This window comes from Rhinatrema bivittatum, chromosome 16 (assembly GCF_901001135.1).
Source record: "Rhinatrema bivittatum chromosome 16, aRhiBiv1.1, whole genome shotgun sequence".
In the NCBI taxonomy this organism is placed as follows: domain Eukaryota; kingdom Metazoa; phylum Chordata; class Amphibia; order Gymnophiona; family Rhinatrematidae; genus Rhinatrema; species Rhinatrema bivittatum.
In genome coordinates, this window is record NC_042630.1 from 21,639,567 (window position 1) to 21,652,786 (window position 13,220).

The 13,220-nt window shown below is 39.3% G+C and overlaps 1 protein-coding gene across 2 annotated transcripts in view; it reads right to left on the reverse strand.

The window, feature by feature from the left end:
* Positions 1–13,220, reverse strand: part of GNB2 (G protein subunit beta 2) — a 176,234-nt gene that overhangs the window by 138,841 nt on the left and 24,173 nt on the right. The window contains exon 1 of one of the 2 annotated variants that reach the window (XM_029580387.1): positions 11,365–11,765. The exons of the other annotated variant lie outside the window; for it this stretch is intronic. The gene's annotated coding sequence lies outside the window, so the exon portion shown is untranslated. Of the gene's footprint in view, positions 1–11,364; positions 11,766–13,220 lie in introns of those variants that run through there. 2 annotated transcript variants of the gene reach the window in all.

Here is a 13,220-nt window from a genome sequence, read left to right on the forward strand (position 1 = left end):
ACAGGTCTGGTTTCCATTCCTGCAGGGGTTGTCCATCTGGAAACCGATCAGTCTGACGACTTCCCCAGATCTCATCACACAAGATCAGGGCAGGCTGTGGCATTCCAACCTCCAGGCTTTGTCGCTCACAGCTTGGATGTTGATTCTGCAGCTTCTTGATTTTTCAGAAGATGTGTTTCAGGTCCTGATGACTTCTAGAAATTCTTCAACTATGAAGTCCTACAGACTGAAGTGGAGGAGGTTTTCTATGTGGTGTAAGCAGAAGGGCCTAGATCAGTTCTCCTGCCCCACACAAAAACTGCTTCTACACCTATTGGACACTGGCTTAAAACCAACTCCATTAGAGTTCACCTGAGTGCAAATGGCACATTCCACTGTGGAGTAGATTTTACGCCCATATCAGGACCTGCTTCAGTTGAAGCCTCCTCCATAAGGCCTCCTGCTGTGTCTTGGGACCTAAACATGGTGTTATCTCAGCTGATGAAAGCTGCTTTTGAGTGCTGCGCAACTTTGACCTGAAGTACCTAATCTGGAAGGTCATATCTTTGGAGGTTTTAATTTCAGTACATAGGGTCAGCAAGCTCCAGGCCTTAGTGACTTATCCACTTATACTAGATTTTATCACAACAGGATGGTCTTGCATTTGCACCCTAAGTTCCTGCCTAAGGTGGTAACGGATTTCCATCTAAACCTGCTCCATCTGCACCAAGGCGAATGAGTATCGTACAGATTGGACTGCAAGTGAGCCTTAGCCTTCTATCTGGAGCGAATAGAAGCCCATAGACAGTCCGCCCAACTTTGTTTCTTTTGATAAGAATAGGTCTGGCGTTGCCGTTGTCAAACAAACAGACAATATCCAATTGGCTAGCAGATCGCATTTCCTTCTGTTATACCCAGGTGGGACTGCATCGGGGGCCATGTCAAGGCTCACTGAGAGCCATGGCAGCGTCTGTGGCCCACTTGCGAACAGTTCCTCTGGAGGAAAGCTGGAAGGCTGCGACGTAGAGTTCTCTCCGCACATTCACATCTCATTACTGTCTAATTGGGATAGCCGACGCAACAGTAGGTTCAGCCAGTCTGTCCTTCGGAACCTGTTTGAAGTGTAGAACCCAACTCTCCCAACCTAGAACCCGTTGTTCGGATTCAGGCTGTCTCCCCCTCTGTTACCAACAGCACCAGTGTTGTGCCCGTTGGCACCTGGTTATATGTCTGTTGGTCCTCTTTTGTGTTGGGGAGCAGTCTGTAGTTCGGTATTCACCCATGTATGAGGACTACCATCCTGCTTGTCCTCGGAGAAAGCAGAGTTGTTTACCTGTAATAGGTGTTCTCAGAGGACAGCAGATGTTACTCCTTGTGAAACCCACCTAATTCTGTTAAGAGACTGAAGAGGGACTCCGCGTGGACACGTGGTATAGGGCATGCTCAGTGTGCTTAGTCAAATTTCTAGAAACTTTGACATAAGTTTTCCACTTTGGGGCTCTGATATCACCCATGTATGAGGACTAACATTCTGTTGTCCTTGAAGAAAACCTATTACAGGTAAGCAACTCTGCTTTTTCCATTTGTGGCCTCAAGACAGATAACATGTTTAGATCTTTAAGTCCATCCTCATACACTTTACAACAAAGAACACTTAACAATTTTAGTAGCTACATTCTGGACAGACTCCATCCTGTGGACCTTTTGAAGGTACACAGTATATCAAATGAGGTCTCACCAGGGACTTATACAAAGGCAGTATAATCTCATTTTTTTCTGCTGACCATTCCTCTCCTTATACACTCAAGCATCTTTCAGGCTTTTGCCATCACTTTATCCACCTGTTTGGAAACCTTGAGATCATCAGATTCGATCATCCCCATATCTGTCTCAAGAACTCACTGTATTCCAGGTGAGGCCTTAACAAAGACCTTTAAAAGGGCATTATCACCTCCTTTCTCCTACTGGTAATGCCTCTTTCTATGCAGCCTAAAAAGGATATAACCACTATGCCAGAGGTAAATAGGCAAAAATCCTAAGCCCAACACTTGAATAAATGAATTTATTAAATATATTATCTTTATACACCACGCTGACTTATGTGAAACATATATGCATCCTAAAATCTAATAACTTAACATCAATAATATCTCAATCATACTACATCCATCCATTCGTTCAGTAAAATCCTAAAACATATACGATGTAAACATATACAGTGTAAACATTATGACATAAATTAACACATGTTTAAACATACCCCTATTAACATCATTCTACCCTCTACATCTGCATTTAACATGTATTTTCCAAAAATACCCCTGTTAACATTAGTCTACCCGCTCCATATACATTTAACATATATTGAAATCATCCACTCCGACGAGTTCACTCGTTTCGCCTGTGAGTACAGGCTTCCTCAGGGAACCTTTGTATGTTATGAATAAGGGTCACTTTCCTTATAAAACTTCTGCTTTAAGCATTTCCTGATCTCTCAATGCTCCTCCCAATCATATGTTCAACGCCATGATGTATAAATCTCCTTCCATATATATGTTTCTCATTCAGCCATGCTGTAATATATTAATCGAAATAACACAACCATAAATAAGAATTAATAAACCACGCGATGAGTTCTACATCTCACCCAACAACCAAATATAGTATAGTACCCAGGTTTACTTTACCATTGTTATATATTAATTTTTCAAAAAGTGTATTCCTTATATAAACCGCCGGTAACCTCTTGGCCGTATACAAACGGATTTTCACAATGAAGTACAATTGTCCGTATTCACGTTCTTGTAAGCTTTAATTTAGCATGCTTTGCATTCCACTGCGACGGTGATCATGAACACCTAAAACATATTGATACAAGTAAAACAAATTAACCTAAACCATATTCAAAACGAATCGATGGTCTAAACCCATATTACCAAACACAATTACATAACGCATGTATTTACCAGTATGTCTTGTATTAGCATCTCGAAATTTCCCCTCTCATTCCACATATTACCGTGTGCGGTTCACTGCTTCTCCTGTCGCCTTGCTATCAAAATGCCGCCATCAAACTGAAACCCTAACCGGTATTTAAATCTCCCACTTCCTGTTACGTGACACTCGACGGCGTCATGTGTTAACGTGTTCAACAAGCACTTAACCAACCAAGGGATCTGACAAACCGAATCTGATCTATCGTATGCAATGATTATCCTCACAATGCCACTTCAAGACCCATAAAACGCCTCCCATTCAATCGTCTCGTTGAGACCATTGGGGTAAACAGTATTCCATTGATATATGAATTTCTGCTCGATTCTCCTTAAAATATTCGAGACGTCTCCCTGTTGTCGTATGCAACATTGCTGAATAACACAAAATCGCAATTGGTCAACATCATGATCCTTCTCCTCCCAATGCGATACTAGCGGGGCCCCCGTTTTTTGGTTCTTAATCTACTCTTATGCTCTATTATTCGTTGTCTTATGGTTCTCGTAGTAAACCCTATGTAAACCAACTCACAGGGACACATAATAGCATAAATCACCATTTTAGAATCACAGGTAAAGTGACCTTTAATAACAAAATTATGCCTCCAATGGGAAATTTTTAATGTTTTAATTTCCATCACATTTTGACATGTTGAACATTTGCCACATTTAAATTGACCCCAATCATCTTGAACCAGTGCATCCTGTGGTTTGGATAATAACGATCTAATACTAGCCCCTCTGCGCATTGCGAATATCGGGGGTTCTTCAAAACCTGGTAAGGATTGGATTATGTGCCAGTATTTGAGAATGCATTGTTTAATAACATGAGATTTTGTTGAAAAAGGTAAAGTGCAAATAGGTCTAGTGACTTGGTTACGAGAACTGGGTAATAGCAGATTTGTTCTGTTGGCATATAATGCCCGCTTATATGCCCGTTTAATGCACCCAGATGGGTATCCTCTATCCTTAAATTTGAGAATTAAACTTTCTGCATGGTATTTATAATCATTAACAGTAGAACAAATACGGCGATACCTCAAAAATTGACTTATGGGAATGCTTTCCCTAAGCCTCTTCGGATGGAAACTATCAAAATGTAGTGTCGTGTTCTTGTCAGTGGGTTTGATGTATACCGATGTCATTATTTTACCATCACCTAATTTCACCAAAATGTCCAAAAATGGTATCTGTATATTATTTGATTGAACTGTAAACTGCAAATTAGAATCGCATTCATTCAGGTAATGTATAAATGCCTGCAAATGTTGCATGTCACTAGTCCACACAAAAAATAAATCATCTATGTACCGTTTGTAAAATCTTATATGCTCAAAATGAACGGATGTATATAAATACTTCTCTTCATACGCCGCCACATAAAGGCAAGCGACGGAAGGCGCCAATGGAGAACCCATGGGGATTCCTTTTATCTGTTTAAAAAGATGTTCCTGAAACTCAAAATAAAACTCAGTGATGATTATTTCCGCCAATTGTGTAATCATACATTTTTTTGGGGGTCGTACCCCTAATTTATCCAAAGCATTGCTTATGATCATTAACGCCTCCTGTTGCGGTATATTAGTATATAGAGAGGTAACGTCTGCTGTGACCAACAAACTACTACTATCAATATTGCTGATTTGCTCTAACTTATTAATAAAGTCAGTGGAATCTCTCACATAAGATCTTATATCTTTCACTAACGGCTGTAACACACTATCTATATATTTTGCTGCGTTCTCAAAAAGTGAACCCCTACCTGAGACAATTGGCCGCCCCGGGGGTTTATCCATTGATTTATGTATTTTTGGTACAAAATATATATGGGGCGTAACAAAAGTGTCCACATGTATAAACTTTGCAACTCGATTAGTAATAGATCTTGATCCTTGAGCGTCCATGACTACATCATTGATACGGTTTTTTATATCCTGACCTGGATCTAAATCGATATGTTCATAAAACTGCTCATTATGTAATTGTTGCCATGCATTTGAAACGATAATCGGTAGAGAAGTGGCTCTTATAGAAGATCAGAAGGAATGGACTAGTTATAACATTACCAAACAACAGATGAACATTATTCATAATCTTAGTCAAGATTCTGATATTACTATCAGGGGAGCAGATAAGGGGGGTGCCCTGGTTATAATGAATACTATAGATTATGATAGGGAAGCATGGCAACAATTACATAATGAGCAGTTTTATGAACATATCGATTTAGATCCAGGTCAGGATATAAAAAACCGTATCAATGATGTAGTCATGGACGCTCAAGGATCAAGATCTATTACTAATCGAGTTGCAAAGTTTATACATGTGGACACTTTTGTTACGCCCCATATATATTTTGTACCAAAAATACATAAATCAATGGATAAACCCCCGGGGCGGCCAATTGTCTCAGGTAGGGGTTCACTTTTTGAGAACGCAGCAAAATATATAGATAGTGTGTTACAGCCGTTAGTGAAAGATATAAGATCTTATGTGAGAGATTCCACTGACTTTATTAATAAGTTAGAGCAAATCAGCAATATTGATAGTAGTAGTTTGTTGGTCACAGCAGACGTTACCTCTCTATATACTAATATACCGCAACAGGAGGCGTTAATGATCATAAGCAATGCTTTGGATAAATTAGGGGTACGACCCCCAAAAAAATGTATGATTACACAATTGGCGGAAATAATCATCACTGAGTTTTATTTTGAGTTTCAGGAACATCTTTTTAAACAGATAAAAGGAATCCCCATGGGTTCTCCATTGGCGCCTTCCGTCGCTTGCCTTTATGTGGCGGCGTATGAAGAGAAGTATTTATATACATCCGTTCATTTTGAGCATATAAGATTTTACAAACGGTACATAGATGATTTATTTTTTGTGTGGACTAGTGACATGCAACATTTGCAGGCATTTATACATTACCTGAATGAATGCGATTCTAATTTGCAGTTTACAGTTCAATCAAATAATATACAGATACCATTTTTGGACATTTTGGTGAAATTAGGTGATGGTAAAATAATGACATCGGTATACATCAAACCCACTGACAAGAACACGACACTACATTTTGATAGTTTCCATCCGAAGAGGCTTAGGGAAAGCATTCCCATAAGTCAATTTTTGAGGTATCGCCGTATTTGTTCTACTGTTAATGATTATAAATACCATGCAGAAAGTTTAATTCTCAAATTTAAGGATAGAGGATACCCATCTGGGTGCATTAAACGGGCATATAAGCGGGCATTATATGCCAACAGAACAAATCTGCTATTACCCAGTTCTCGTAACCAAGTCACTAGACCTATTTGCACTTTACCTTTTTCAACAAAATCTCATGTTATTAAACAATGCATTCTCAAATACTGGCACATAATCCAATCCTTACCAGGTTTTGAAGAACCCCCGATATTCGCAATGCGCAGAGGGGCTAGTATTAGATCGTTATTATCCAAACCACAGGATGCACTGGTTCAAGATGATTGGGGTCAATTTAAATGTGGCAAATGTTCAACATGTCAAAATGTGATGGAAATTAAAACATTAAAAATTTCCCATTGGAGGCATAATTTTGTTATTAAAGGTCACTTTACCTGTGATTCTAAAATGGTGATTTATGCTATTATGTGTCCCTGTGAGTTGGTTTACATAGGGTTTACTACGAGAACCATAAGACAACGAATAATAGAGCATAAGAGTAGATTAAGAACCAAAAAAACGGGGGCCCCGCTAGTATCGCATTGGGAGGAGAAGGATCATGATGTTGACCAATTGCGATTTTGTGTTATTCAGCAATGTTGCATACGACAACAGGGAGACGTCTCGAATATTTTAAGGAGAATCGAGCAGAAATTCATATATCAATGGAATACTGTTTACCCCAATGGTCTCAACGAGACGATTGAATGGGAGGCGTTTATGGGTCTTGAAGTGGCATTGTGAGGATAATCATTGCATACGATAGATCAGATTCGGTTTGTCAGATCCCTTGGTTGGTTAAGTGCTTGTTGAACACGTTAACACATGACGCCGTCGAGTGTCACGTAACAGGAAGTGGGAGATTTAAATACCGGTTAGGGTTTCAGTTTGATGGCGGCGTTTTGATAGCAAGGCGACAGGAGAAGCAGTGAACCGCACACGGTAATATGTGGAATGAGAGGGGAAATTTCGAGATGCTAATACAAGACATACTGGTAAATACATGCGTTATGTAATTGTGTTTGGTAATATGGGTTTAGACCATCGATTCGTTTTGAATATGGTTTAGGTTAATTTGTTTTACTTGTATCAATATGTTTTAGGTGTTCATGATCACCGTCGCAGTGGAATGCAAAGCATGCTAAATTAAAGCTTACAAGAACGTGAATACGGACAATTGTACTTCATTGTGAAAATCCGTTTGTATACGGCCAAGAGGTTACCGGCGGTTTATATAAGGAATACACTTTTGAAAAATTAATATATAACAATGGTAAAGTAAACCTGGGTACTATACTATATTTGGTTGTTGGGTGAGATGTAGAACTCATCGCGTGGTTTATTAATTCTTATTTATGTTGTGTTATTTCGATTAATATATTACAGCATGGCTGAATGAGAAACATATATATGGAAGGAGATTTATACATCATGGCGTTGAACATATGATTGGGAGGAGCATTGAGAGATCAGGAAATGCTTAAAGCAGAAGTTTTATAAGGAAAGTGACCCTTATTCATAACATACAAAGGTTCCCTGAGGAAGCCTGTACTCACAGGCGAAACGAGTGAACTCGTCGGAGTGGATGATTTCAATATATGTTAAATGTATATGGAGCGGGTAGACTAATGTTAACAGGGGTATTTTTGGAAAATACATGTTAAATGCAGATGTAGAGGGTAGAATGATGTTAATAGGGGTATGTTTAAACATGTGTTAATTTATGTCATAATGTTTACACTGTATATGTTTACATCGTATATGTTTTAGGATTTTACTGAACGAATGGATGGATGTAGTATGATTGAGATATTATTGATGTTAAGTTATTAGATTTTAGGATGCATATATGTTTCACATAAGTCAGCGTGGTGTATAAAGATAATATATTTAATAAATTCATTTATTCAAGTGTTGGGCTTAGGATTTTTGCCTATTTACCTCTGGCATAGTGGTTATGTTCACACATTAGACAGAGGGATTGCACGAAATTATTGTGCCTAAAAAGGATAGACATATGATGAAAACATTCCAGAGAAAGGCAACCAAAATAGTGAGAGGTCTGCATCAAAAGTCATATAGGATGAGACTGAAGCGCCTGAATACTTATACCCTGGAGAAGAGGACAGACAGGGGAGATATGATACAGACTTTTAGATACCTAAAAAGTATTAAAATGATGCACAAGAATCAAATCTTGTCCAATGGAAAGAAAATTACAGAACTAGAGATCATGATAATGAAACCCCAAGGTGTTAAGACACAGGACCACCATTAGGAAATATTTTTTCACTGAATGGTGGCGGCAAGGAATGCCCTCCCAGAAGAGGTAGTGAAGACAAGAACAGTAATGAAATTTAAAAGGACATGGGATAAGCACATAAGATCCCTAATGGCTAAAGGATGGAAATGAAGAAAAGGGGTAACCTGTGTTAACCTGCACAAAGTGGCAGTTACTAGCCTTTATTTAAAAAAAAAAAAAAAAAAAAGTTTTAGGCAGAATGGATAGACCACAATCTTTTTCTGCCATCGTTTACTGTATTACTTTGTTTACTCTGCTGAAGGTGGCTAAGCAAGAGCTTTCAAAACCTCAATATGTCTCCATGAATATAAGTTTTAAAAAAATTAAATCCCTAGTGCCACTATTTTAAGATACTTTAGAACATCTCTGAAGTGTGGAAAGAGCAGAAAATCTTTCAGAACATTCATCACTGATCATCATCTTTAGATTATTCATGTCAACCAAATCCATTACCAGATGAGTTTCCACTTGACTGACAGCTTTCCCACATCAGGATCACAGAATAACAATCAAATTTTGTCACATCAAGCAAAAGACAAAAAAAAAAGGACACTCAAGGACAAGAGTTACCTATCCCTTCTATAGACAATCCCAATGCTTACAGGCTTGACTAGATAAAAAGTGCAAATTCTAGCAAACATTTATATATATGGAACAGGTGAAGGTAGGTGTCACAGAAAGCTGCATCAAAAAGTCTAACTATATAAAGGGCAAAGAAACAAAGGCTGCTCATAGGACTTTTCTGCTATCAACAAAGTGCTGGCGTAGCGGATACTACTGCAACTTACACCCAAGAGAAACAGGATGCCCATCCCTGGTAATCAGTGTCAGTTCAGACGACCATAAACATCAACAATCCTAGGATCAAGCCAGTATGTTGAACAAGGAATATTACTGCATCAGAACCCTAACTTGTATATTCAGAGTACTGTGTATTTTAATGAGCTATTTCCACATCAACCAACTGCAAAAGAGCTCCAATATGTCATCAATACAACTACTGGTTTCAATGTTGATATCAGCCATAACTATTTCATACATTATGCAGCTAGCAGTGGTTGCACCCATCAGCATAGATATTTAACAAATCTAACTAGAAATGTAAACATTTCTTTTCCATCTCACTTAGAGTTAGAGGAAAAAATATATGTGATAATCCAATTGCTACTGCAGGAAGGCCTTGCAGCACAAATAAAATTGCATAAACAAATGAAAAGAAACAAATCACCTTAATATATAACATCCAACTGGAATGCCTTGAACTTCAGCAAAGGAGATATCTTTATGTATGAGATTTCAGGGGGAAAAATTTTTTTAGAAGTATTTATATTGCACCCAAATTAATTGTTAAATCAACCCTTGTCTACCTGCACTGCTCACCGGTATAGAATGTAGGCAAGCATCACAAGCCAAAAGATGCCAGATATGGCAGCCACATCCTCAGCCCATCCTCAAAAGCAGACTGCTAAATCAAGAGCCCATTTTAGGTATAAAACATGCTTTAATACAAGAAAACAGGTACCAATCCAAATACCAGTAACAGCTAGCAGTAGTGAGAAACAGATCATCTCAACCTTCACAGACCACTCCCACCCTGACTAAAAGCAGCAAATCCAAGCATAGAGTTTAGCTATCACCCAAAGAAGGAACAAACCACCTTTCCCTATTTAGAACAAAAAAATCTTTTCTGAGTGCTTGGCATTTTTTTTCACCTTGCTTCCTCCAATAAAGTTTGTCCAGACCAAAAAGCATTTTCCTAAGGTTTCAAAACTGTTCTATCAATCCCTGAAAGTTCTTCCAAATATTTTCCAAGATCAGATGTTAGCAACAAGTCTGTGTTCTTTCAACCCCATCAAAACATGATAAAAAAAATCATCCCCTAGGCATGTCATCTGCCTCTAAAAATATATAAAATATAGATCATATACTCTCGCCTCATACAAATTACAAGTGCAATGATCTTCTTTTATGACATTCAGACAAGTAACCCTCACCTGAGAGAACTAAATAAGCATAAAATACTATATGCTGGGGGGGGGGGGGGCGCCCACCTTGTAGAGGCCTCATATGATTTTTGCTACAGCAGACTAGCACAGCTATCCCTCTGAATTTATTTATTTATTTATTTAATGCTTTTCTATACCGACATTCATGAGCTAGGTCATATCACATCGATTTACATGGAACTTAAGAATCATAACATTAACAATAACTAGAAGGAGCGAAAAGTTATAATGAAACAGGGGTATGGAACTGGGGAGACTGAGATGCAGAGGGGGAGAGATAACTTAAACTAGTTACAAGTAGAGCATGGAGGGTACTTGGTCGTCCTAAATCTATATTGTATATATAAAAAAAAACCCGCATTACTTGAGGATTAATACAAGTTAAAAAAAAAAACCGCAAATCACTACCAAAAAGCAATTTAGATTATTAGAGGGGGGGGGGCGGGGGGATACCACAGTCTAATTAGGACAAGAAAATTATGTTAAAGCGCCAAAGCCAAGTCTGCACATGATGTCCAGAGAAGTGAGAAACACACATAAAATAAAACAGACAAGCACTTCCCTCCAAAAAAAAAAAAACACAAAAGGGGTGGGGGAATCCCAGGAATCTAGTTTACTATCTTTTTTAAAAGAAGGGCAAATTAATTTCTATTTAATTCAATCAAACAATAGATCTCTATGGAAATCTGCAGTATGTACTCACTTATGCATGCCTTTTGCACAACTTAAAAAATAAAATGTATATAAAAAGGATGACAAAATGTTTCACGGTTTCCGTTCCATGCTTTAAAATTATCACGGCCTCCATCAGCTCCCCACATCAACGCTTAGTCCCTCTGTTGCCCATTCTAACCCCATCTCCCCTCACTCAGTTTACCTGCCGTTGCTGCTGCGTTCGTCTTCGGGGGGAGGGAGGTGAACAAAAATCCTGTGTTCTCCTTCGACCAAAATACATGCAAAAATTACAACTTTTATGTGAAAAAAAACAAAAAACCACAGTATGTTTCTGCCCGGAAATTCCTGCTTATGTCCTCTTTTAAAAAGGTGGTGGTTTTGAGGAAAAAGAACGTAGCTGAAGCCCAAGAACCTCCCGCCACAAAGTCCCTTCTCCGCTTTATCCTATTATACAATAAATACACGTATAATTAAATAGTTTCTTTTCTGGAACTTTGACAAGTAAAAAAAAACTAAAAAAAATAAATAAATCCCCACCCCCTCCACACGCGCACACTCCGCATAAGAGAGCGACCGGAAACCTCGCTGTTACTAGATAACATATAAAGCTGTAACAATATTCATGTTATTTCGATATAAAATGACAGCAGGGCCTCAACTGCCAGCGCCACTCCTCCTTCCCGCCCCTCACGCGCCGCAGCCCGAGAGCGGCCGGAACGTACCACGCCGGCTGCACGTGACGCAGGGCGTCCCCAAACTCCCTTCCCCCAAAACACATACACATATTATATACATGCGTGTGTGTATATATATTTATATACACACACGTATTTTGGGTTTTTTTTCTTTTGTTCAAGTCGTTTTGAAACATTAAGACTTTGTTTTTGGTTTAGACCATGCAAAGAAAGAGAAACAACTCCAACGGAGTGGTAAGAGGTGGAGGACGTGAAGAGGTTTTCAACGTGCGGCGTAAGGTCGTCCTCTACTTCCCGCCCTCCTTTCCTTTATCCACTTTCTAAGAAGGCGTCTAACTAGTCTGGCACCCTCTGCCTTCCTGTGTGGTCTTGATTACTACTGTTATATATTTTTCTCTTTTTGTATTTATTTCAGGCTCTTTATGTATCATTCTGGCAACAGAGAAGTACACATGACCGCGACAATAAAGTTTTCTGAGACCAGGAGAAAAGACCCCCTCCACCGTCGACCCCTTTCTGTCCCATCCTTCCTCAGAGCTACGCCTTGGAACCCGCCGCGCGTCTCCCAAGGCTAGATTGCGGCGAGGAGGAGGAGGAGCTGGGTGTGTCTTAAGGACTGGGTTGAGAACCACCGAGTTAGAGTGTTGGGGGTGACATGGGCTTGCATGCAGTTTAGACACCTGTCAACGTATGATCTGAATTTTTCAGATGGGATCCTCTTTCCTCTCACAGAAAGATGCAAGCCGGCACTTTCGTACAGTCTTTTATTGTTCCATATACAGCCTCACCCCCCAAAATACCTAAAATCCCCTTCCTAGCACCAGGTTTTGAACCAAATACTCAAGCTGGCAATATAACATAGCCCTTCATCTTTTTACCATGAACAAGTAACAGTGCCAAAAATGTCATGGGCTTTGCCAGCTGCCTAAGTCCCTTCCTCCATACTACACTGACTTAATTTATAGTTGGGTCATTGGTCCCCAAATGGTTTATGAGACCAACTTTGGAATCCCTTCTCTCTTCTGTAATACGAAGAATCTGGTTTGTATTCCCTTCTAGCTGAGGATCTCTCCAAATGTGACCCCCAAGTTAATACCTTTGGCAACAGAGTTTTCCGTGCAGGAGTCTTCTGTCCTTATAGGATCTTTTGACAGTGCGTTTATGTTTTCATGTATTGTGGGTGTCTTTCTTCAACTCATTACCACTTCAGATGCTTTTTCTGCATTACCATTTGTTCTCAATGAGTGAAGGCATTTTGTATGGTATCATGTCGACGCAAAATCCCCCCCCCCCCCCCCCCCCCACTATATCACAGGTAGCAGTAGTGTGAACATTCTGAACACGACTTGACACAGTTGAGACT